At 39.2% G+C, this 24,339-nt stretch overlaps 1 protein-coding gene and 1 pseudogene across 5 annotated transcripts in view; one reads left to right on the top strand and one right to left on the bottom strand.

Annotated features, from left to right (window-relative positions):
- PRTG (protogenin) overlaps positions 1-24,339 on the top strand; it is a 123,242-nt gene that overhangs the window by 27,914 nt on the left and 70,989 nt on the right. The window lies entirely within an intron of this gene.
- On the bottom strand, positions 2,984-3,225 carry LOC308562514 (small ribosomal subunit protein eS27 pseudogene; annotated as a pseudogene). Its single transcript has one exon. The product of its transcript is annotated as a small ribosomal subunit protein eS27 pseudogene (transcript).

Genomic DNA, 24,339 nt, shown 5'->3' with positions numbered 1-24,339 from the left:
GCATGTGCCCCGACCGGGAATCGAACCCCAATCTCCTGGATCCTAGGTCGATGCTCAACCTCTGAGCCACACCTGGCCAGGCTCACTGCTCCATTTTAATTTGACCCGATTCAAGTCCTATACCCAGAGTCATTTACCCTTTTCTTAACCATTTTATCTCACTGCGATTTTTGTCTGAACCTCCCTCATGTAACATTCATCTGAGAGTTGTCATCTACTTATTTATCTTACTTTTTACTTATCACATCTGTAGTCCAAAAGCAAATGTTTTTTGTGTACACACATATACACAGATATGCACATAAATACATAGATATACACACAGCTACTAAAGTTATTTTATGCTGTATACACATATGTATATATATGAGTGATTACAGGTGAGAGATAAAACAAGAGGGGCAGTTATGAGGCCTTTCCAATAGCCAGCTCAGATATGGATGCATAAGTTGGGGCAATAACCATGAGAGCAGAAAAGAAAGTGTATCAGTTAACTATCACTGCATAACAAACTATTAAACAGGCTGGCTTAAACTATAAGTATATATTATTTCCTACAACAGGTGGGTGGCTCTGCTGACAAGAGCCAAACCTGGTTTGGCTCATGTCAGCGGAGCTCATTCATGTGTGTGCAGTCGGCTGGCAGGTCTGCTGGGAGGAAGGGTGCTGGCTGGTCTAAGGTGATCTCAACCCCCAAGGCTGCCTGTTGGTTGGAGTGATGGGAGAGACTGGGCCACATGTCTTTCATCATCCAGCAAGCTATGCTGAGTTTGTTCACATGTCTGTGGCAGGTTCCAGGAGAGTGAGGGAAATCACACAAGCTGCCTTAGGGAATGGAAATAGCACACTATTACATCCATCCCATTTTATTGGCCAAAGCAAGTCTTAAGGGCAGCCCAGATTGAACAAGTGGAGAGAAGCTGCAAAGTCACATTATAAAGAACATGGACATGGTTGAGTGAAGATTTTCAGCTGCTTTTGCAGTCAGTGTACTGCAGATGGAAAGGATATGAGAGAGAGTGTGGGAATGAAGATTTGGTGTTCTCTACCCTTGAAGATAACTTGAAGATTCATGGCTTGTGGTTTTGGGTGGTATCATTAAATCAGATTGGAAAGAAAGTTGGGAGTAGGTAGGCAGAAAGAAAGTGTTAGTGGGGTGGGAGAGGAAGAAAAGGGAAGATTAGGAAAGAATATGAATGAGGAGAGTGGGTGTGGTCCTGTCATACCAAGCTTTAGGTGTCTTTAGGACATCTCGATGGAGACGTTTAGCCATAATGTTGGTAGAACTGAATTTTCCAAGAGAAAATTTGAAACCTAGAAATATATAGATTTAGCAGCTATTAACATATTGGGTGACAGAGAAATAGTGTTCAAAAGTTGAAGATGAGGAAACTAGTGGAAATGTTTGCGATTTTGAGTATGGCTTTCTGGAACTTTTAAAGGCTTTTGAGGATACTGATTGATTTCTTTTTATTTTTGAAGTTACAGAAGTAATACATACTTACCATAAATATTGAAATAATAGAGAAAAAACTAAGTGCTTGGTTCCTCGGAGGTAGTCACTATTAATGGTTATATAGATTTTCCAGGACTTTTTTCTATGTATTTATAAACATAACAGGGTGGCGTAAAAGTAGGTTTACAGTTGTGAGTACTCGAAATAGTTTATTCTTATATTATTATTTATTAATTATTGTATTATTTTCCATATGAACAACTGTTAAGCTACTTTTGCCCCACCCTGTATATATGTCTACACAGGGTTTTTCCCTCTCCTTCAGTTTTAAACTTTATTGAGGTATGATTGATGTACATATTAAAATACACAATTTGGTGAATTTGACATATGTATCATATGTATGTACTAATGAACCCATCGCCACAATGAAGATAATGAGTGTACTCATCACTCCCCAAAGTATTCTTGTGTATTTTGTAATGTCCATCCCTCCTCCATATCTGCAGGCAGCCACTGGTGTGCTTTCTATTACTATCAATTAGTTTGCCCTTTTTAGAATGTTATGTAAATGGAATCATATACCTGTAATATGTATCCTTTTGTTTGTCTAAATTCATTCAGCATAAATATTTTGAGATTCATCCATATTGTGTGTATAGCAGTAGTTCAGTTTTTGGTGGTGGTTCAGCAGTATTCCACTGTGTGGATATTATGTGTGTGTGTGTGTGTGTGTGTGTGTGTGTGTGTGTGTGTGTGTATTTTTTAAAGTTTTTTTAATTGATTGAGAAAGAGAGAGATATCAATTTGTTTTGTCCACTTATTTATGCATTCATTGGTTGCTTCTTGTATGTGCCCTGACTGGGGATCAGACCCCCAACCTTTTGTATTGGGTTGATGCTCTAACCAACTGAGCTACCCATCCAGGCCACCAGTTCGTTTATCCTTTCACTTGTTAATGGGCATTTGGGCTGTTTTCCAACAGTTTGGGGCTGTTACAAATAAAGCTGCTATGAATATTCATTTACAAATTCATGTGTGAGCTGTAAGCTCATTTATTCTAGCTAGACACCTAGGGGTGAAGTGTCTGGGTTGTGTAGTAGGTATATGTTAAACTTTTTAAAGAACTGCCAAGCTGTTTTCCAAAGTGGTGGTACTCTCATCAAATGGATTGCATTCTACATTGTTCTTTTACTTGTTCTTGTCACTGGCCTCCTTGATACTGTTGAATCATCATCATGTCCTTAATAGCCATCAAGAAATTTAATTAAACTATCTGTAAGATCTCATAAAGCTTTACAAAAATCTGTAATTCTATTAACTTTTCATTTCCCCAGATAACTCAGAACTTTAAAAAATTGTATGCCACAGCCCCAGCAGTGGTTACTTTAAAATAATAATTGCTCAGTGTATCTACGAGTATAGTCAGCTTCAGTGCTTTGTCACCAAATTAAACTGTACTAGAATCTTTTTAATCCAAAATGTGTTCATTGGGACGGTTCCCCACTCATCTTGATTCTGGTGCTTTCAGTGCTGCTTCCCTCTGAAGGAGCCTCCTCTGTAAGCCTTGCTTTTCCTCCTGCAGGCTGCCCGAGCACATGGAGCAGCCGACACACGGAGCTACTGTTTACGCGTGGCTAAAGACGGTGGTGACTTTATAGCACCCAGGGCATTTCACATCCGTGAAGTAGGAATTGGGGCTCTGCCCCAGGCCCTTCTTCTTGTGTTTCCTCTTCTGGAGAGAGATGGAGATCCTCAGTGAGAGGCATGTTGTCATGAGGAAGTTGTTACCGCCAGAAAGGCTGTACTAGAATCTATGTTCATAGTTGTTTAGCAGTGATGAGTGGAGCAGTGATTTGTTTCTTTGTTTTTAAATTTTGTTTCCCTTTATTTGCACCATTCATTCCGGATCTGTTCCTTTTCTTTGTCATCTTGTCTCATTTCTTGTCATGTAATATTTCCCCCTTTATTTTTTCCATTTTGTTCTTTCTCTTCCTCTCTCACTAATTCTTTTGCCTCAGTTTCTATATACACCGACTCCTTCCATCAGCAAATGGTTATTCGTGGGAAGTGAGACTGACCAGCCCTCTGAAGGGGCGCTGATCACAGAATGGGAGGGGTTCAGAAACACTGCCTGAGGGGCCTCCGGGCATGGCTGTATTTCCAGGCATCTTTCAAATCACCTGATGCTACTGATGATCATTTCCTTAAAAGAAACTCAGGGTTGCTATTAAGCCACGTGGAAAATTTGCATTAGACTATAAATAGCACTCTGCACAAGATTGGGGACTCCAGCTTTACAATTGTTTCTGAATATAGTTTTATTCATGTCATAATCCTTCCAGATTATCAGTTGTGGGGTCAGATAGCTGTCAGGACTGAACATGAGTAGCAGTATCATAATTTCTGGGTCACTATAAAAGAAGCATTATATTTTAAAACACACATAACTACATTTCTGCTGTTTTGTTATTAAGAAAACCCATTTTATTGTCTTTTTCATCAGGGTCGTGTTGCTTTTAGTACAAAATCTTTTCTGTGACATTCATTATAAACCATCAAAGAAGAAGTCAGGCTGTTTGACTCTCTCCACTGCCAATAACAAGCATTAAAAAGCAGATTTTATCAGTTAACTTTCCTTCGCTTGAATGAATGTGACACTAGACAGCAGATGAAATACGAGCTGCAAGTTTCTTTTGCCCCATTCCTATAAACTATGCATTGTTTTGATTTGGCTTATTGAACACATTATAGGAGATTCCTGTATGGCTGTGGTCCAAAATTCTGTGCTTTTCTTCTTCTGAGCTAAAGGTTGCATATAATTTAGTAAAAATTTCTTAAAGAATTTATGCTTTCCTCAGTTAAAAAATGGTTTGTGAGCAGCAAATATAACCTGTGTTCCCCTACCCAAATAATTCAAAGGCCTTTCACAGGCCAAATAAGAGTAAGCTGTTTATGTGACAGCTTTGAGTTGATGAAACTATTTAGGGAGCATGATTGTATACAATTGATTCAAATCATTAGTTGCATATGGTTAGACATGCTTTTGTCCTAAAGAAGGTTCATTCTTGGTGTTTGAGATAACCTTAAATACTAGTCCTATCATGAGCGCCTCTGTATAGGTAAGAAAGCACTTCTTAAAAATTTCAGCTTTTTTGAGGTATAATTGAATATAATTGCAAGATATTTAATGTGTATATCATGGTGATTTGATGTATGTATATGTTGCTAGAGGATTTCTCTCATCTAGATAAGTAACACATTCATCACCTCACATGTTTACCTTTTGTGTGTGTGTGTATGAGAGAGAACATTTACATTCTGTTCTCTTAGTAAATTTTAATTATACAATTCAGTGTTATCAGCTATAGCCCCTCCATATTTTACATTAGACCCACAGACCATATTCATTTTATAGCTGAAAGTTTGTACCCTTTACCAGTGTCTCCCTGTTTCCTCCATCCCCGCCCCCCAGGCCCTGGCAATCATAGAAACAAAAAATTAGAAAAGTCAGAAGCACTTTTATAAAACAATCATTCTCAAACAGAAGAATTCAATAGCAAGTAAACCATTATAAAAAAACGCCCACCACATTTGCATTTGTTCCTACTCACAGTTAGTCTTCGATATTGCTTTCAAATCTGATCATGTTTATCTTTTGCTTAAAATATTTCAGTGGCTTCTCATTGCCTTCAGAATGCAACCCCAGTGCTTAGAGCTGTTCTTCTCAAATTTTAAACTGCATATAAGTCACCTGGGCATCTTTAAAAAGGGCTGATTGGTTGGCATTTGGTAGTTCTGGAGTAGAGCCTGATACTCTGTTCTAAGTGTAGTTCTAAGGCTGATTCAGAGACCACACTTAGAGCAGCAAAGCATTTGAGCATAAATAGGCAAGGCTTCTCTCATCACCTGGTCCCTGCCTGCCCAGTGGCTGCATCCTTTGTTGCCCTGTCTCTGCATGTCTCCACCCCACCTCACCCTCTGATTCTTCTACACACCCCAAATTCCCACCACATGGAATTTCAGTTCTCTGAATGTACTGTGCTCTCTCACTGCTCTGTGCCTTAGCCTATGCTCTACCCTCTGCTTGGACCACTCTTCATAACCCCTTGCTGCTTACTAGTCCATCAGCCCTTGACCGTACATGTTACCTCTCTTCCCCAACTTTCAGTCTTGACTTGATGGCTGGGGGTGTTGTAGGGAGGGCCTTAACCATGTTATGTTCTTGGATTCTGAGTGTGTTTTAAGGAATGACAAGTGGATTCACTTAGGCTAGACAAGAAAATCCATATTGGAAGAGTAATAAGGAATGTTGGATAATAATTGCACAGTTAAAATTAATGGTGATTACAAACAGGGAGAAAGAGGGAGAAAGAATTGATCACAGAAGGTCCTGAAGCCCTCACTGATGACTTTGGGAGTGATACACTCAAGTGGAGGGCTGGGGAAATTTGCCTTTGTTGTGCTTCTAGGAACATTTAAAGGAGAGAAAATTGGAGAAAAGGATACCGCCTCTTCTTTATGCATGCATGTATGTTTCTACTGGGAGAATAAACTTATAGGCCAGATTGACATTTCTGCCCTAAACTGCTATGGTGGACTCCTTGTGTGGACCTCTGTCTCTAGAGCTATAGCTTGGGTGTCATTTTTTTTTTTTTAAAGCACCATTTTGACTCCTGGCTTCACTACTAACTAATTATATGACCCTGAGCAAGTGGTTTAAATTCTCAGAACATACTTCCCTACCTATAAGTGAAGGTCATATTCTTACCTGTTAATGTTTTCAGGAGTATTAAATGAGTTAATGCATGCAAGATATGTCGTAGGTTAATTCTCTGTTTTCCCTTTTAAGGGCTGTGTGGTTAAGCCTAAAATAAAAGGGGAACTACAGTATTACTAAAAAATTTCATTATGTTGTGGGCAGGTAGCTTAGAACTCAAGGTCCACTCTATGAATTCACTTTAACAAGAACATCTGATGTGTGTGTGTGTGTGACAGTGTGTGCTTTTTTTCTGTTATCAATTAAATAGGTTTGGTCTTTAATTTAACAGCTATTAGAAGATGAAAGAGATATTCAGACATTTCATAGTGATTGATTCCCAGTTAATGATTGAATATCATATATAGAACATTTAATTGTAAAAAATTGTGATTATATAAACTTAATGAATTGTACTGCCTAATAGGCATTTACTAAATATTCACTGTCAGGTTATGTGGAAGAGAAAGAAAAACCATGCCTTTTTATAACTTTAGAAAGCAATATATAAAAATTACAATGGAGAAGAACACGGTAAAGTTTGTTTACAAATAATTTAATATACTGCAGCTCTTGAATTGTTTTAAATGTCTTTGAAATACTCATTTGGAAAAGCAGAAGTAATCCTAGTAGAAATATTTCTGCTGTAACTTAATGGACTTTGTATTTTTCTCATTATAAATTTCTACACGGATGAAGTTGCTAAGTGACATGAATTTTGTTACAAAACCTCACTCTTCTTAATGCTTTCTTGATCCTTCTGTTTCTCTGATGCAAAGGGTAAAATTGCATGGAATGTTCTTCCTGCACAGTTGAGCTATTAAGCAGAACTAATTCTTTATGGAATGACAACAAGGCATAAGAAAGGCATCTCTTGGATTAGGCAATATAAGGCAATCACTTGGCAAACGGCTGAAGGGGAAGTGGTCTTGGTAAGGACAAAGCAAGGGCGCTTTTTCTCTTCCCCTTGAATTCATAGGAGCCACACAAGTTGAACAGCTTTGAAGCTGATTAATGTGGCTTGCTAGGCATGTTTTTTCTGTACCGTTTCCTGCTTGTTTTTGCCAGCAGAGGGGCCAAGAATAATCACTTGATAAACGCATTAGCATGTCTCATACACTTCTGTGACCACACACTGTTGCTGGGGAGACAGATAATTTGAGAAGAGGAAAATCCCAGTTGGGGATGTCTTTCAAAGTGAGATCAGATTTTACTCCCAACTAACAGGATTCTGTCTAGATTATGAGAGGACCATATGGAGACTGATTATTTAAAAAAATTTTTTTTAAACTCAAGATTAAGTAGCAGTTGGGAAAGATGAAAGGCAAAGTAAATACTGGTTTATTTTCATTTTATCAGCTCTAGAAAGGAAGACAAGGGACATTGGTAGTGATTTTATGACGGTTTAACAATTATAGAACACTTTTTATTTCCTTTGATTTTCCTTATTGATAGCCCGCTCCTATTTATTTTGCTTAGGTGTGTGATTTTCCTTGTTCCTAATCTCTTCCTTAAATTCCTACCACGACAGACCCTTTTCTTAAAGCATTACATTTCCATATCCCCTTCTGTTGCTCTTTATGGTCTGGTCCCGGGAAGCCACCCTGGTTGCCTGTCACTCTGTAGTTATTGCTGATCTCTTTAGGGTGGACACTGTCAGTCCCACAGAACATAGGCCAAGGTGTAGCTAAAGAGAACTGTACTTCAACTGCAGATGAAGGTGTCAGGAGAAGTGGTTGTAACTTCAACATTGCGAATCTTCATTCGGTGTAACTCCTCACCTCTGCTTTAGGAGAGCGGAAGTATGAATATGTGTGCAAAAACAGTGCACCTTTATTTTAGCATTCTGTGGTGCAGTTTAATCCTGAAGGAGCTCTCCCTGGAAAATGTGTTTCTCTTGTGAATTTCCTTGGATTGAACCCGTTGGTTCCAGGACTAAATTCTACGTAATTTCGAGCCTGGCCTGATGGACCTGTGTCAGGTTGAATATTATGAGCCTCCTCAGAATGGGCTAAGAATGCCAGGGAACCCAGGAACTGACCAGCATCTTGAGGACATGCTGGGCAGCAGCCTGGAAAAGGTCTGTGTGGGAATTGGAATCCTGCAGCGGGCTGCTGGGCTGGGTTACTCAGGAAGGGCTGGGTTTTCAGGTGTGTAGGTGTGTGTGTGCGGCCACCCCCGCACACACGCCTGTGTTTTCACATGTGTGCATGTAATGCCTTACTGCCTCCTCCCTGCTCTAGGGACTCAGCAGAAGTGTGACTGCTGTCCCACCTTTTCCATAGGTAGAGGAATAGGAGGGCTCTAGGTTTCTTACTCCTCCTGTTCCTCAGGAACATAGGTCCATTTCTGGTTATCAGGATAAATATTTTTGTTTCCTTTTTTCACGTGTAGTAGTCTAAAGGTAATGTAAACTTAGTTTCACCATCTTATAGTTCTTCAGATTATTATTACGCACACATTATTCCATTATACACCAGATAAAAGAGGTGGTGACTGAACTGAGTATATAAGTACCTGAGGGCATATTTTATTCATGTGTTTATCAGGTGACTATTGAGTGCGGTTTGTATCTGTGGTGCTATGCCAGGAATACAGTGATGAAAGATACAGGCCCTATCCTGTGGGTATGAGCAGAAAGTAGAGCTGATAAAATAGTGAAGCACACAGGATACTCCAGGATCCTGGGAGTATGAAAGGATGCTATAGTTCTACTTGGGAAGGTCAGGTGTGACCTCACAGAAGTGAGGATGGTTTGCAAGAGTTAGCTTTTAAAATTTATGTGTGCTGTCATCATGCTTAATTTATAATTCTTTATTATTACTGATTAGAAACTTAAAAGCCTTTCTGGTTTGTAAGGAACATAGTTTCTTTTTTTTTTTTTTTTTTTTTTTAATTGATTTTTTAATATATATACAGTAAAAACTTTTGGGGGTCCATAGTTCTATGAGTTTTGACATATACATAGTCATATAACCATCACCACAATCAATCAGTATATAGAATAGTTTTATTATCCCAAAACATTCTCTCATGCTGACCCCTCCCCCTTTCCTAACTGCTAGCAGTCACTATATTTTGCATTTTCCACAATGTCATATAAATGAAAATATACAGCCTGTAGCCTTTTCAGTCTTGCTTCTTTTACTTAGCATAATGCACATGAGATTTATCTATATTGTTAAGTGTATCAGTAGCTTGTCTCTTTTCATTCCTGAGTAGTATTCCATGATATAGATCTACTACAGTTTATCCATTCACCAGTTGAAGCACATTTGGGTTGTTTACAGTTTGGTGCTACTATGAATAAAGCTTCTGTAAACTTTCTTGTACATGTTTTTGTGTGAACATACGTTTCATTTCTATTGAGTAAATATTTAAAGATGAAAATGCAGTCAGTATGTTTAACTTTATAAGAAACTGCCAAGTTATTTTCCAAGGTGGCTATACAATTTGCATTCCCACCAGCAATGTATGAATTCCAGGTATTTCACATCCTCACCAGCATTTGGTGTGGTCAGTGTTTTTTTTTCATTTAAGGCATTTTTATAGGTGTGTAGTGGTATCTCCATGTAGTGGTATTTCATTGTGGTTTTAATTTACATTTCCCTATGACACTGACTAATGAGACCAATCATCTTTTCATGTGTTTAGTTGTCATCCATATATTTTCTTTGGCAAAGTATCTATTCATATCTTCTGCCCCCTTCTTAATTGGTTGTTTTATAATTATTGAATTTTGAGAGTTCTTTATATATTCTGGATACAAATCTTTTGCATATTTTTTTCTCCCAGTTTATGCTTGTCTTTTTATTCTCTTAACAGTGTGTTTTTCAAGAGCAGAAGGTTTTTTTGGTTTTATTTGATGAAGTCCAGTTTAACATTTTTTTTTCTTTTATGGACTGTGCTTCTGGTGTCATATCTAGGAACTTTTTGCCTAACCCAAGATCACAAAGATTTTTTTATGTTTCCTTCTAAAAGATTTATAATTCTATGCTGCACATTTAGGTCTATGACCCATTTTGAATTTTCATATAAAATATAGGTGAAGGTTAATTTTTAAAATTGTTTAAGTACCATTTTTTGAAAAGACCATCCTTTATTGAATTGCTTTTGCAACTTTGTAAAAACTCAGTTGACATATTTGTATTGGTTTATTTCTGTACTTTTTCTTCTGTTCCATTGATCTGTGCGTCTGCCCCTTTGCCACTATTATGCTTCCTTGATTACTGTAGTTTGATCATAATCCTTGATGTTACGTCTTTAAATCAAGCTGTGTGAGTCCTCCAGTTTTGTTCTTTTTCAAAATTGTTTGGCTATTCTTGTTCCTTTGTCTTTCCATTAACATTTTATAATGGGATGTAGCTTTTTATTCTACATATAAGAATAGCCGTGGACTGGACAGAATTCCCTGTCTTAGTCTTCTATCACTTCTTTTTTCCATATATTTTATGTGCAACCCTCCTAACATCTACTGACTATTCAGTATATTCACACTACTTTCTGGATTAAGGGGTCCAAACTTGTTCAAAGTTCCTTAAACCAAGGAAAACATAACTGTCATCCTTTTTCACAGGCATGGAGTCTGCTGGCTCACGTAAGTCTCTTAAGTCCCAGCACATTCTTGTGGTTTATGATATATATACTTATGCACAGATATAAATATGTCATTGCCTCCTTGTATACTGGAACTCAAACACATAAAATAATAATGATGCTGAAAATATTTAATGTAAGAAAATTTGGAATGATTTTAAGCCATTTATAGTCTCATTCTAAGTCTTCTAGTTTCATACTAAGCACATTTTCTTCATAAGTGAGTTGATTTCAGTAGACATTTAATGAAGGGCAGTTATGTGTAAAGCACTATGACCTTTAGGCCCATTGAAATCACTGCTAATTTCTGGCTCGTAAGCTCCTTTGCTTATTTTAGGTGACAGATGCTGTTGACATTTGTTCTTTTGTTGAGTGTATGCATTGGAAGGGGTGACAAAAGGTAGAAAAGTAGGGGGAACCTATCAAAAAGAGCCCTCTGTTTAACAATTAAACCTCAGCCTTATTAAGTTTGCGACTGAAAATGTATGTATAGTTCAGGACATATCATCAAGGATTAAGACCACCAGTGTTGGCTCATTTTTTTTTAAATGGCTACAGTGGTTATATCCAGACCAATAATCTCTGATACTGAGTTAGAAGGTGGATCAGGGCACGCTGAACTGTGGCTATGGGAATGTTCTTTAGAACTGGAAGGCATGGCAGTGATTGCTGAGAAGAGTACTACCATTTTGTGTATGAGGACACTAAGAGCCAAAGAGCTTATTGACAGGTCACATATAGCTCGTTTATTGCAGAGCTTGGAGAGAATACAGGTCCCTGACTGTTGTGAGCAAGGGAACGAAAGAAGTTGCTTATACACATATGTGTCTTTCCACAATGACAGGTTTATTAGGAGATACCTCCCCAGTAAGCCAATAGAGTTACATGCAGGTTATACATAGAGAGGGGGCGCTTACACAATAGAGCGAGCAGAGCAAGCATCTGGCACAAAGTCCCAATCATTATTGGCATCTGCCGATGCAGAGGAGGGCATCATTCTCAAGCCAGGCAGGTGGCTACAGTAGCAGCACAGGTTTGATGGAGGAGAGGACCTGTGGTACACCCAAGCTTGAGTGCTGAATGGCCGAAGCTCAGAGTTCTTTTTTCTTTTTCTCTTTTAATCCTTACCCGAGGATATTTTTTCAACTGTTTTTTAGAGAGAGTAGGAGGGAGGGAGGGGGAAGAGAGAGAGAGAGACAAACATCAATGTGAAAGAGATACATCGATTGGTTGCCTCCTGCATGGGCCCCAGCCTGGGCCAGGGATCGAATTTGCAACCCAGGTTCTTGCCCATGCCTGGGAATCGAACCTGTGACCCTTCGGTGTGTGGGCCGATGCTCTAAGCACTGAGAAACCCAGCCAGGGCACATTAATCATTTTTTGACATTGTACTGCCAACATAATGCATGAGAGTGTTTGTTATCCTACACTCTTGGTACGCTTGCCACGAAGTTCTGGTCGTTTAGTTTCCACCTCCCAAATGTCTCTTGTATCTCCATCCCCACTCACTCGTCCAGAGTCAGTCCTTCAAGCCACCGTTATTTTCCTAAAATGTCTGCCAGAGACAAAGGAATAAGGAAATGTGGGAAGAGAATATGAGAGAAAGAGATGGAGGCATAAAAAAGGGAAGAAATTGAAGGAGCAAGGGGACCGTCTTGGTCTCTGGACAATATGAAGTCAATGATTATATTTTTTTCTCTAAGATAAAAATTGATTGGCAAGTATCAAATAAGTACAGATATACCAGGCATCTCTCCAGGGGCACACTAGGCATTACAGCATGAGTAAGCTGGTAAGAACAAGATCTTGAATGGTGGAAAGTAAAAATGGGTCTGTGGGAGACGTAGGTGTTCAATCAGTTCCAATTCAGTTTCTGTAATCAGGATGCCAGGGGGTCAGCTTCCTCTTCTTTCCTTGCTCATCGAGTATCCTCTTCAGGTGAGAATTATAGTTTCTTTCTGCCAAGTGTTTTCTGGCCTCCATTCCAGTAGATGAAGCCTGTTTTCTGTACTCCATTCCAGGTTGTACAGTTGTAACCCCAAATGGTGGGCATACCTTTCTCTGCCCCTGTCTCTCGCACTGAAAGGAGTCTTCTCAAAACTTTCAGAAGTTTTAGCCAACAGCCTCAATGCATCTCCCTCTACCCAGCAAAGGTCAGATAAAAGAGCTTCCCACACAAGAAAAAGCTAAAGGAATTCATTGCCACCAAACTAGTATTACGTGAAATGTTTAAAAGGTGGTCTTTAAGGAGAAGAAGAGAAAAACAAACATCAAATATATGAACAATAAAATGTCAATAAATACGTATCTATCAACAAATGAATCTGAAAAGCCAAAGTAGATGAGCAAGCAGAACAGAAACAGATTCATACAGAGAACATTTTGACAGATGCCAGATGGGAGGGGTGTTGGAGGGATGGGTGAAAAAGGTGAAGGGATTAAGATGTACAAATTGGCAGTTACAGAATAGTCATGGGGATGTAAAGTACAGCATAGGGAACATAGTAATATTCTAGTAACTATGTATGGTGTCTGATGGGTACAAGATTTATCAGGATTATCTCTTAGTTAAGTTATATAATGTCTAATCACTGGGATGCACACCTGAAACTAATATAATATCGTATGTCCACTATAATTGAAAAATAAAAAATGATTTCAATTGGAAAAAAATTTGTTGAACAGCAGTGAGTGTCCCAGCTGACAGGAGGGGACTTGAAGAGCTTTGTATTACTCTTTCTAGCAAAGGAATTGGGTTTGCAGAGTACCAAGTCTGGCATTTGTCAAAACAGGATTGATAAAATATCAAAGAAGCAAAGAATTCTCAGGTGTTATTAAAGGTGTCTTTTAATATGGATACAGTAGGAATAGAATGGAAAATAGTCTAGTCCTTGGAAACTTCGCATGTAGGATATATTTCTGAAAGTCCCTAGCTCCCAACTTATTTAGAAAGATTTTAGACTTCATTTTGTTTGCATGTTTTTGGACAAATATTTAAATCTAAATGTTACTTTTGAAAAGCAAATGCATACCTCTTAGCACCTGGTTATCAGAATAGCCACAGAGTAGAGCAGATACTAAATTCCCCAGCAGTCAGTTAAAAAGCCACTTAGAGAGTAGCTATTGTGTACTCAGTACAGCTGGGGGAAAAAAGACATAGTGATCACATCTCAAGACATAGTGATCACATCTGTCTTCTGTTACATTATTTTTATTAAGCAGGTGAAATTTTTTGTAAAATTTTTTTAAAAAGTACAAAGTAGTTCCTTGCCTAGTCGTAAGGATAAAATAAGTTTCCAACCTCTGTTTGAAACATGTACCTTGATTGGTTTTTACCTCAAGTAGGTAAAGCATCAGTTACCTTGATGCTTTTTTGTTGGATGGGTCAGGTCTTTTGGTTTACTTCCTGTTCAGTTGCATGTCAGTCTTGAAATTTGAAGACTCAAAGCGCATTGGACCTGATGAGGTAAAAAGTTACTACTGCATTTTAATTAGGAGAGCCTGCAGTAGACAAATGCATGATCTGAAAGACCAGTGTCATAGAAATAAATTTTAAGCTAACATACACACACACACACTCCACGAGGAACTCTGAAATTACGGACATTCAAGAGTCTGAGAAATCTCCCTGTTTTCTTGATGAGCTACTTACAGATTTCCCCGGAACTACTGTGGAAACAGCACAGAGGTGCTAGGAGGTGACCACTGGCCATGCCATGTTCCCTTGTCATTTAGGACTCTGTAAGGAGGGGGTGTAGCAGTAGCAACTGATGCAGTCCTTGACCAGCTGAGGCCTCCAGGACCCCTGGCTGCTGGCAGCAGGAGGACCACCTGCGTAAACCCTGCATCAAGATTCTGATGGACTGAAGTATTTTCTGTTCAGGGAAAGAGTGTTTTAAGTGCAGTTTACAAAAGGAAGTGATGTTTTTCATACATTAGGGAATAGTCTGTGAACTTATTTTATTTTTTTATTATTTATTTCTTTAAATGTGTCTTTATTGATTTCAGAGAGAGGAAAGGAGAGGGAGAGAGAGAGATAGAAACATCAATATTGAGAGAGTCATCGATCGGCTGCCTCCTGCACGCCCCCGTCTGGGGTTCGAGCCTGCAACCCGGGCATGTGCCCTGACTGGGAATCGAACCCCCATTGCCTGGATCCTAGGTAGATGCTGAACCGCTGCCGGGCCTGTGAACTTATTTTAAATTATTGAATAGCTTGTCATTTCAGACTGAATCAATACTTTTTAGTTGGTTTTAGAATCAACATTGTATCTCATTCATTGCATCCTTTTAGAAGCATGGATGGCACATTCGTTTAATATTGTAGTCCTACATTTCCAGTGTAGAAACACATATGTGTTGTTTTCTGATCAAATAAAAGCTTGGAGAACATTTTCCTCTTGCATCTTTGATCCTTCCCCCTTGTTCCCCCGACTATAAATCATAGAAGCAAATGATTAAGTAGACAGGTGAAGAGGAGGAAGTCACAAATAAAATAGGCACTTACATTTATTGTGTTTGCAAGGTTGTTTTTGAGAACGGCGCATGTTTCTTAAGACCTTGTTTCTTGCCTATTTTATAGAGCTCTGGCCTCTTAACAGCACAGCTTTAATGAGTTCTTGTGGGGCTCTTGGTTTATGTTAGCACCGACTGTGGAGGGAAGAAAGAGGTCAGGTTTCACAAGGAGGCCGTAGACTTGTAAAGTGTACCTAACTGGCAGAAACAGAGTCCGCACCAGGGAGGAAGCCGAGATTTGCATAAGGACACGAAATGTTTTGCCATTTAAATAAGTGCAGAATGTTTTGATAATGCTGAAAACAGTTTGTGAGCTAAAGTTTTAGGGGGAACTAACACTCACTGTAAAAGGCATATTCATTTACTCAGCGTAATGCCCCACTTTAAAAAAAATCCAAATACGAAACAAATACTTACAAGGAAACAAAGTTTAAGACTGCTATGATTTAGATATCCACATTTGCATGCTTTTCTAAAGTTTCTAAGATTTGATATAAAATTTTGTGTAATTTATTTTTTATTGGAGAAAGGTTTTTATTCAGAAGACATTCTTTTTCTTGTAATTTTCAGATTGACAGCACTGGTTGGGAGAGAGAGTCAGGCATCCACAGATCATACATAGGCGATGTCTATCCAAAGCATGAGAAGTTCAAAATACTAAAAAGGAGGCAGATAAAAATTAAGGATGAGGGACTTTATCAGATAGTAGAATAACAGTAAAAAATTTGTGAAGACAAGCTGAAATTCATGCCCCATGTAGGCATATAACATTTATTTTAAAATGTCATTACTTTTTCTTAATTATGTGTATTGTAGAAAAAAAGTACAAAAAAGTCACCATGTATAATCGTACCCCTAGAGATTTGATCATAATTGCCTGTATTCCTGTAATATACCCCTATTACTCCATCGTTCAGGTAGGGGACTTATCCTCCAAGTAATTTATGTGCATTAAAAAACGAGAAATTGTTGCTGTTTCTCTGCATTTTATGTACCTGTATATATAAGCTGCATAGTCTGGCTTAGTAGAAAAGAAGAGAAAAAATTTAAATCTTAAACTACCTCTGCCTTTGTTAGAGCTTCAAAGTTTATTTTTATTGCGTCACGGTCACTGCCATCTTTGTTTGCCTTTTTAAAGCCATCATTCTGAAATGTAGTGCGTGCATAGCAAGACATCCTAGTACTCTTACACCTCGAGAGCCACTACTAGTTCACTGTCAAGCAGTACCTTGAGTACATGCTCACATGATCATACTCTGTGTGTGTGTACACGTATGTATATGCATATATAATTTAATATCCTAAGATCCTTCTAAAATATTAATATCCCCGTTTTACCGAGGGTTACGGAGGCTTGAGTTTGAGTAACTTCTCAAGGGCGCACAGCTCATGAATGCAAAGCTGTGATTCTTACCCAGATCTATAAATTTTAATATTTATACCCTTCACCACAGGGCTGTACTGCTGTAAAGTGTCCCTGTATCCACCTAAATCATGCCTTGTATTGTACTGGACTTTATTCCTGATTTCTTTAAATCAACTAAGGCTAAGATTTTTGACTTAGTTTTAATATTCTTTACCTCAGTTTTCTAATGCCTTAACTTCTATCATCAAGAAATGAGAATAAATTAAAATTGGAAAAGCAGAAATACTATTTCTCCTAAGTTCATTCCAACAGGGCCTCAGAAATTAAAAAAAATTTTTTTCTCTGCTAATTTTACATGTTATACATTTCTACTTTTTTAGGCAGGTATTATAAAAGCTCAAGAATGTCTTTATTTAAATCTTAACAACAGCTTAACGTCTGAACCATAAATTAAAATATCAGGATGAATAGATATTTGAAAGTGTCTATATTATTAACCTCTGACCTAATTTTATAGTTTCCTAGTCTTCCTTAACATGTGCAGTTTCTCCTCATTCGGATGAAATGAGAGTCTGTAATGCTGATTCACCAGTCCATCTGGTCTCTTCTCTTATGTTCTCTGGTTTGACACCATACTGTCCTCCAACCTTCCATATACATATATAGCCAGAAACCTCAGAACCATTTGGGTCCTTCTTGCTGTTTCCCTTGAACATCTCATGGCCAAATCATGTTGTTCAGTGTTCTCTTATTTGTGCCCTCCCTTCCATTCCTACAGTCTCTTCCATCATGCAAATTTACAATCTGCTGTTTTAGTAGCCTCTTAAATGGTTTCCCTACCCCTAAGCTCTCTCTAAGAATTTGGCTTTTTGAAGATCAAAAGTATGTGGACTTAGAACTAGGATAATAGTAATAAAGCAATAACTCATATTCCCATTAGGTAAACTTTTTTTTGAGATTTTTAAAAAAAAATTTATTCCTAAATAAAATTTTGGACTAAGGTAGTATAATTCAATTTACATGCATTCTTTTCTGTCTTTAACAAGGTCCTAGGAATAGAGATACTCTTGTTTGAGATGAGACCCATAGCTTCAAAATCCTAGTATGCAGGAGTTTAAAGTATTATTGCTTTGAAAATTCAGGAAATTAACACATATTCTTACCCAGCTAGAAAGTCAAAATATCTTAATTTATACCTGAGCAGTAGAATTCCATGGAAGTAGAACCAGTAATATTTATCTTCCACAAAAACATTTGGGGATCTCAAACTTCTTCTCATCAGAGAATTCACATAGTTCTTCAGGGGTTGTCTGGATTCAGATCCGAGCCTTGCCACTTGCTAGCAGTTGAACTTTGAGCAAGTTGAATAATCTGTGACTCAGTTTTCTCAACGGAAAATTGGGGTAATAATGGTTGTGAGGATTAAACAAACTAGAATATGTAATGTACTTAAAGCACTGCCTGGCAAGAAAATGTATGTTAAGCTATTCATTATTTGTCATTATTAGAACCTCTATAATATGCTTTCATAATACTTGGTACTTTTCCTTTAGAGAATTTATCACAGTTTGAAGTTACATAGTTGCATAGTAATTTAGTTAAATGTCTTTCTCCATCACTAGAAAAAGATCCCTGAGGGCAGAGCTTCTGTTTTGGTCATCATTGGATCTTTGGCACCTAGAACGTACTAGGTACTGAACAAATACTTGTTGAATGAATGAATGAATGAATGAACTTGGAAGAGATTATTTTATTTTATATTTTATTTTGTAAAAATTTATCTTTATTGTTGAGAGTATTACAGGTGTCCCATTTTCCTCCCCAGTTGTCCCCCTCCACTTTGCTCCTACCCCCTCCCCAGGTCTTCACCCTGTTATTGACTGTGTCCATGGGTTATGCATATATGCATATAACTTCTTTGGTTAATCTCTTCCCACCCTCCACCTCCCTTCCCTCTTTCCTCTGAAATATGATTGTCTGTTTCACGCGTCAATATCTCTGGATCTATTTAGTTCATCAGATTCTTTTGTTCATTGGCTTCTTAAAGAAAACCCTTCAACTTTTCCTGTAGTGCTGGGCTGGTGGTGGTGAACTCCTTTAGCTTTTTCTTATCTGTGAAGCTCTTTATCTGACCTTCAATTCTAAATGATAGCTTTGCTGGGTAGAGCAATCTTGGTTGTAGTTCAGTGTTTTTCATCACTTTGAATATTTCTTACCACTCCCTTCTGGCCTGCAAGGTTTGTGTGCTCCTTTGTAGGTAACTAATTGCTTTTCTCTTGCTGCTTTTAAGATTCTCTCTTTGTCTTTAACCTTTGGCATTTTAATTATGATGTGTCTTGCTGTGGGCCTCTTTGGGTTCCTCTTGTTTGGACCCCTCTGTGCTTCCTAGACTTGTAAGTCTATTTCTTTCCCCAGGTAGGGGAAGTTTTCTGTAATTATTTTTTCAAATCGGTTTTCAATTCCTTGGTCTCTTTCTTCCCCTTGTGGCACCCCAATAATATGAATGTTGAGCCTCTTGAAGTTGTCCCAGAGGTTCCTTATACTATCTTTATATTTCTGGATTCTTTTTTCTTTTTGCTCTTCTGGTTGGGTGGTTTTTGTTTCCTCATGTTCCAAATTGCTGATTTGATTCTCAGCGTCCTCTACTCTACTGTTGATTCCATGTAAATTATTCTTCATTTCAGTACATGTAGCTTTCATTTCAAATTGGTAGTTTATTATGTTATCGATTTTCTCAGTTATTTCCCTAATAGTCTGCTTAAACATCCTTATAAACAAAATTCTGAACTCTGTATCTGTTAGCTTGCTTGGATCTATTTCATTTAGTTCCTCTTCTAGAGATTTCTTCTGTTCTTTTCTTTGTGACATGTTTCTTTGCCACCACATTTTGGCTGCTTCCAGGTGTTTGTTTTTCTATGTATTAGGTAGAGCTGCTATGTCTCCTGGAATTTGTAGAGTGGCTTTGTGTAGTAGGTGTCTTGTAGGGTCCAGTGACTCAGCCTCCCCAGTCACCTGAGCTGGGCCTTCTAAATGCTCTCCTGTGTGGGCTGTGTGCACTGTCCTGTTGTAGTTGAGCCTTGGTTGCCGTTGTCGTCACTGGGAGGAACTGACCTGCAGACCAATCAGCTGTGAGGACCAGCTGCAACTACAGCCAAAGAGCTGCTGTGCTGGAGATACCCCTATGGAGCAGGATTTACTTCAGTGGGGCTTTGGTGTTCACCAAGTGCGCCCCTTGAGTGTGTCACTTGTGGATGTGGTAGGGTTGTAATCCAGGTTGGTCGAGTCTGACCACCAGGTGCATTGTCTCTGGGGCCTCCTGGGAGGTGCAAAGTCAGCCTGTGCCAGTGCCTTGCCCAGGGCCACCCAGCATGAGCTACACAGCAAACCATAATTGGCTGCTACTTGTGCTGGGCTTGGAGGTGTCCAGGAGAGACCAAGCTATGAGCCAATGCAGGCTGCTGCTAGTGCCAGGCCTGGGGCCACTTATCATGCTGTATGGGGCCCGCTGCTGCTTGTTTGAGAGATTTTAGGAAAGTCCTAAGGATGAGGCTCGAGAGGCCACTTGCACAGAAAAGCCCCTGGGAATGGCCTGGATGAGCTGCAGGTGGGGAGGGCCGGGGCCTCCGGGAATCACGGGGCGGGGCCAGAGGTGTGAGTCAGGTGCTGGCGATTCAAATATGGCGCCTGCCTGCCGGCTGTGTGCGGGGAGGACTCGCCAAAGGAGCCATGGCCTCTGCCAGCCCCTCTGCCTGGGAGGAAGCCGCCCCTCCAGCTCTTGCCCGGATCTCAGGCAGGTTAGTTCCTCCCCGAGTGTCCCAGGTCCTTTCAGGCTGCTGCCTGGCGCTGGGCTCAGAGGGAGCATCCGAGTGAGTCCATGTGCGGGCCCTTTAGGAGGAGCTGCTGGGGCTCCCGCAGCCTCCGCGACCCTCAGGGACAGTCCCCGCTGGTTCACAGCCCGGAGTTGTGGGGATGTCTCTTCTGGGCCCTGGAGCCCTGGGCTGGGGGCCTGATGTGGTGCTAGGACCCCTAGCTCCTCTGGGAAACCTCCACCGCCGAGATTCCCTCCTGGGTTTAACCTGTGGCACCGGGTGTGGGCCCGCAGCCGTCTCTCCACGATTCAGCCCCGATCCGCCCGCGTCTCTGTCCCTCCTACCGGTCTCAGTGCTTCTTCAGTTCCCTGGTTGTAGGGCTTCTGTTCAGCCAGATTTCAGGAGGTTTTGAGTGATGTTTGTTCTGTATTTTAGTTGTAATTTTGATGTGGTTGCAGGAGGCAGCGCGTGCAGCTGTTATCTATGCCGCCATCTTGTTTCTTCCTGAAAGAGATTACTTTAGTCTAAGATAAGTGTGATTAAAATCCTCTTCTGGATTGGGGAGATAGTTAATCTCCCAATTATTTTATGAGTTGTTGCATGATTCAAAGCCTGAAAACGTGGGTTAACTACAAACTAAATAAAGGGTGTGATTATACAGAGAATGGGATTGATAACTATGTCATAGTTATAATGTATATTTCTAATAGCAGAGATATTCACTGTTTTTTTAACATAAGTACTTAATACTGAATATTTAAATACTGTTGTATACTTACCATATAAACAGTGTGGTTTTGGAGTAATGGATGCCAAATTACATTTTTTTTGTGTTTTTTTTTTTTTTGCAAAACTTAGCAAATCAGTTTATTGAGAATGTGCCCATCCAGAAAGAGTTAAAAATGTATAGTTGGCATAAAGAAAGATATTTGTTCCTTTTGATATAGTAGGGATATATACATTCAATTTTTCTACTAGGCTAAGCAGTTTGAAGATTTAGAAGGAGGGGTTGCTAAGACACAGTACTTTTTGACAGCATTTAAAGTTGTAATCACATTTTTTGTGAGATTATTCCTTTGTTGAGTTTAGCAGTAATAGATTGACCTTAGAAGCCTTTGAATTAATAGCTGGAAGCCTCTTGTGAGTCACATGTAGCCATATCAAACACTGGTGTGTCTGGAGGATTTTTTGAAGGGCAGGGAGGTGGGGGAAGAGGGGAGATGAGAGTAGCGAGAACAGATAAGAGACTTAAAATTTTTTTTAATTGATTTGAGAGAGAGAGAAAGAGAGAGAAACATTGATTTGCTGTTCCACCTATTTATGCATTCATTAGTTGATTCTTGTATTTTTCCTGAGCGGGTATTGAATCTCTAGCCTTGGCCCATCAGGATGATGCTCCAACCAACTGAAATATGCAGCCAGGGCAGATAAGAGACTTTTATAGTCACTTCAGTGAGAGATATTGAAACAGGGACACAGAAATGAATTTGACATATGTTTACGAGTTAAAATCAGTGGGAATAGGTGACTGAATGAAAAGAGTGCAGAAGGAGTCAGTGGTCTGTCTTCGGTGAGTAGTTGAGTTGCATAGAGGCGTCACAAATTGAGGTAGAGATACAGACTTGGAAGAAGGAAGATTTCATTTGGGATGTGATGAAGAATTAGAGTGCCTCTTATAAATTACAGGTGAAGATGCCCAGTAGGCAGTTGAAGACATGAGTATGACACTCTGGGGATAGGGATCTAAGCTGGAGATGTATTTTGGGGAGTCATCAGCAATACATGGATGTAGCTGAAAACTAAAAGTGGATGAGATCACCCAAAAAGAATGTGGAGAGAGAAAAGAACAGAGAATCTCTGGAAGGAAGGGCAGAGGAGGAGGTAAAGCCCTTGAAAAAAGGAGACAAGGAGTCAGCGAACTAGGAGAACAAGGAGTGCTTAGTGTCATAGACACTGTTTCAGTAAAATAATAGGGGAAGAAGGCAGATTAGGTGTTTGAGGCATAGAGTCAAGACGAGGAAGGGAAGTACTAGAATAAACTATTCTTTAGAAGAAAAGTTTTGATCCCCGGGAGAAGAGAGAGAGAGTGAATAGCTGCTAGAGGGACACATGCCATAAAGGGAGGTCTGGAGTTTTTGTTGTTGTTTTTAAAAAATATATCTTCATTGATTTCAGAGAGAGGAAGGGAGGAGAGAGAGACAGAACCATCAATGATGAGAGAGCCATCATTGATCCGCTGTCTCCTGTACGCCCGCTTTTGGGGATTGAGCCCGCAACCTGGGCATGTGCCCTGGCAGGGAACTGAACCTCGATCTCCTGGATCGTAGGTCGATGCTCAACCACTGAGCCACGCCCAGCCGGGTGAGAGGTCTGGAGTTTTGTTCTTTTTGTGTTTGGAGGTTGGAAGAGACTTACCCACTTTTACAGACTGAGGGAAGGAACTAGGAGGAGTTTGAGTATCTGGTTCACAGAGGTGAGGGAAGAGGAATGCATTGGTGCCCAGATGGAAGAAGTATAAACAGAAAGGTGGTGACTTCTTTTCATTGTTGAATGCTTTTTCTTTAGTCTCAGAGGTACTGATGGGAGTCCCAAGGAGTATCTGGCTTGGTCTTCTTGGGGAAAAATTATTTTCCCATTGGTTTGAATTTTTGAAAGGGACCGAGAAATTAGACATGTTAAATACAAAGGTTTTTGAGGGATTAAAAAATGTATCTTTATGCTTGATTGAGACCTTGCTGAAAACTAGAGTGAGATCAAGAAACACCCTTACTTAATGGATGTGTTAACTAACCTTACGTGTTAATCATTTTCCAACATGTGTATCAGATCATCACATTGTACACAATGCTATATGTCAGTTATATCCCAGTAAAGCTGGGAGGAGGAAAGAAACTAGATTAGTGATTGCCTAGGGCTTGGGTCCAGGAAGAGATGGGACGATTATGGAGTGATAACTGAAGGATATGGGATTTCTTTTTGGAGTGATGAAAATATTCTAAAATTGATTGTGGGGATGATTGCAAACTCTGTGAATATACTAAAAACCATTGAAGCATATACTTTAAATGAATGAATTGTATGGTAGGTAAATGCTATGTGATTTATGTCTCAAAAAAGCCTTTTAATTCTCAGAATTTTGTAACTCCAAAGTTCTAGTGCATTTGACCTAAAGTGCAAAGCAATTTTTATAATAAAAAAGTCTTAGGGTTTTCATAGACTTACACATTTGGGGGAAAAGGATTTGCTGCTCAAAGAAAGGTTCAGGGGTTTCATATTGTTTGGTTAGATGAGATTCAGGGTAAAAAACAACACTCAAATGCCTAAGTGGTTGGAGGGAAATTACTCAAGGCAACAGTCATTATTTTTAGTCTCAGTAATCACAATATTTATAAAAAGTCTTATAATGTATAAAGAGCCCTCGCTATATTGGCTTATTGAACCTTTATAAAAATCCTTTAACATAGAGGACGGAAAGATTTTTATCTCTAAAAATAATGCCACTAAAATATTGGGCATCATTTATAATTATAATAAACAAACAAACAAAAGCATTATTTTCCTAAGCCTTGGTATTTGTTCCTGGAAAACTGCCTACATGTGTTGCTACTGTGTTTAAAGACCTAATAGAATTGGAAAGATTTTTTAAAATTTCATTTCAATTCAACAGGTAATGTTTTAGTGCTGAGTCTGTGCCATTTCACGGTCTTAAAGGATCCTGCAAAGAATTTGACCTGCTCCTGGCCCTCAGGGAGCTCATAGTGTGGAAGGGGAGAAATATCGTGAACAAGTGGTTATAATACTGTGGGATAGTGGTAGCAGTAAAAGTCTGCAACAGTCA

Source organism: Miniopterus schreibersii, assembly GCF_964146895.1.
Source record: "Miniopterus schreibersii genome assembly, chromosome: 1".
NCBI lineage: Eukaryota > Metazoa > Chordata > Mammalia > Chiroptera > Miniopteridae > Miniopterus > Miniopterus schreibersii.
The sequence above is the reverse complement of the archived record's forward strand: the minus strand, read 5'-3'. Positions and strand labels throughout refer to the sequence as shown.